The sequence below is a fragment of the Mustelus asterias genome, unplaced genomic scaffold, assembly GCF_964213995.1.
Source record: "Mustelus asterias unplaced genomic scaffold, sMusAst1.hap1.1 HAP1_SCAFFOLD_372, whole genome shotgun sequence".
Lineage (NCBI taxonomy): Eukaryota > Metazoa > Chordata > Chondrichthyes > Carcharhiniformes > Triakidae > Mustelus > Mustelus asterias.
Window position 1 is genome coordinate 277,981 of NW_027590328.1, and position 2,460 is coordinate 280,440.

Consider the following 2,460-nt stretch of genomic DNA (forward strand, 5'->3'; position numbering starts at 1 on the left):
GGGAAACCTTCCACCAAAGGCGGGGAAAGCATGAACCAACGGCGGGGAAGCCACTGTCCAACAGGGGGGAGCACATTAAGCAGCTGCCCTTAGTATCAGGAGCAGCGGGGATCAGATTAAGCAACAGCCGGGAAAAGATCAGCCAACCGCGGGGGAACTCATTAACCAGTTTCCTGGGAACTCATTAACCAGTTTCGGGGGAACTCATTAACCAGTTTCGGGAAAACGTCCACCAAAGGCGGGGAAAACATCAACCAACGGCGGGGAAGCCATTGTCCAACAGGGGGGAGCACATTAAGCAGCTGCCCTTAGTATCAGGAGCAGCGGGCATCAGATTAATCAACAGCCGGGAAAAGATCAACCAACCGCGGGGGAACTCATTAACCAGTTTCCTGGGAACTCATTAACCAGTTTCGTGGGAACTCATTAACCAGTTTCGGGAAAACGTCCACCAAAGGCGGGGAAAACATCAACCAACGGCGGGGAAGCCACTGTCCAACAGGGGGGAGCACATTAAGCAGCTGCCCTTAGTATCAGGAGCAGCGGGGATCAGATTAAGCAACAGCCGGGAAAAGATCAGGAAACCGCGGGGGAACTCATTAACCAGTTTCGTGGGAACTCATTAACCAGTTTCGGGAAAACCTCCACCAAAGGCGGGGAAAATATCAACCAGCGGCGGGGAAGCCATTGTCCAACAGGGGGGAGCACATTAAGCAGCTGCCCTTAGTATCAGGAGCAGCGGGGTACAAATGAATCGGCAGCGGGGAAAGCAACTTCGTGGGAACTCATTAACCAGTTTCGGGGGAACTCATTAACCAGTTTCGGGAAAACATGAACCAAAGGCGGGGAAAGCATGAACCAACGGCGGGGAAGCCATTGTCCAACAGGGGGAAGTACATTAAGCAGCTGCCCTTAGTATCAGGAGCAGCGGGGTACAAATGAACCAGCAGCGGGGAAAACAACTTCGTGGGAACTCATTAACCAGTTTCGTGGGAACTCATTAACCAGTTTCGTGGGAACTCATTAACCAGTTTCGGGAAAACTTCCACCAAAGGCGGGGAAAGCATCGACCAACGGCGGGGAAGCCATTGTCCAACAGTGGGGAGCACATTAAGCAGCTGCCCTTAGTCTCAGGAGCAGCGGGGATCAGATTAAGCAACAGCCGGGAAAAGATCAGCCAACCGCGGGGGAACTCATTAACCAGTTTCGTGGGAACTCATTAACCAGTTTCGTGGGAACTCATTAACCAGTTTCGGGAAAACCTCAACCAAAGGCGTGGAAAACATCAACCAACGGCGGGGAAGCCACTGTCCAACAGACGGGAGCACATTAAGCAGCTGACCTTAGTATCAGGAGCAGCGGGGATCAGATTAAGCAACAGCCGGGAAAAGATCAGCCAACCGCGGGGGAACTCATTAACCAGTTTCGTGGGAACTCATTAACCAGTTTCGGGGGAACTCATTAACCAGTTTCGGGAAAACATGAACCAAAGGCGGGGAAAACATCAAACAACGGCGGGGAAGCCATTGTCCTACAGGGGGGAGCACATTAAGCAGCTGCCATTAGTATCAGGAGCAGCGGGGTACAAATGAACCAGCAGCGGGGAAACCAACTTCGTGGGAACTCATTAACCAGTTTCGTGGGAACTCATTAACCAGTTTCGGGAAAACTTCCACCAAAGGCGGGGAAAGCATCAACCAGCGGCGGGGATGCCTTTGTCCAGCAGTGGGGAGCACATTAAGCAGCTGCCCTTAGTATCAGGAGCAGCGGGGATCAGATTAAGCAACAGCCGGGAAAAGATCAGCCAACCGCGGGGGAACTCATTAACCAGTTTCCTGGGAACTCATTAACCAGTTTCGGGAAAACGTCCACCAAAGGCGGGGAAAACACGAACCAACGGCGGGGAAGCCATTGTCCAACAGTGGGGAGCACATTAAGCAGCTGCCCTTAGTATCAGGAGCAGCGGGGATCGGATTAAGCAACAGCCGGGAACAGATCAGCCAACCGCGGGGGAACTCATTAACCAGTTTCGTGGGAACTCATTAACCAGTTTCGTGGGAACTCATTAACCAGTTTCGGGAAAACCTCCACCAAAGGCGGGGAAAACATGAACCAACGGCGGGGAAGCCATTGTCCAACAGTGGGGAGCACATTAAGCAGCTGCCCTTAGTATCAGGAGCAGCGGGGTACAAATGAACAAGCAGCGGGGAAAACAACTCCGTGGGAACTCATTAACCAGTTTCGTGGGAACTCATTAACCAGTTTCGGGAAAACATCAACCAGAGGCGGGGAAAACATGCACCAACGGCGGGGAAGCCATTGTCCAACAGGGGGGGAGTACATTAAGCAGCTGCCCTTAGTATCAGGAGCAGCGGGGTACAAATGAACAAGCAGCGGGGAAAACAACTCCGTGGGAACTCATTAACCAGTTTCGTGGGAACTCATTAACCAGTTTCGGGA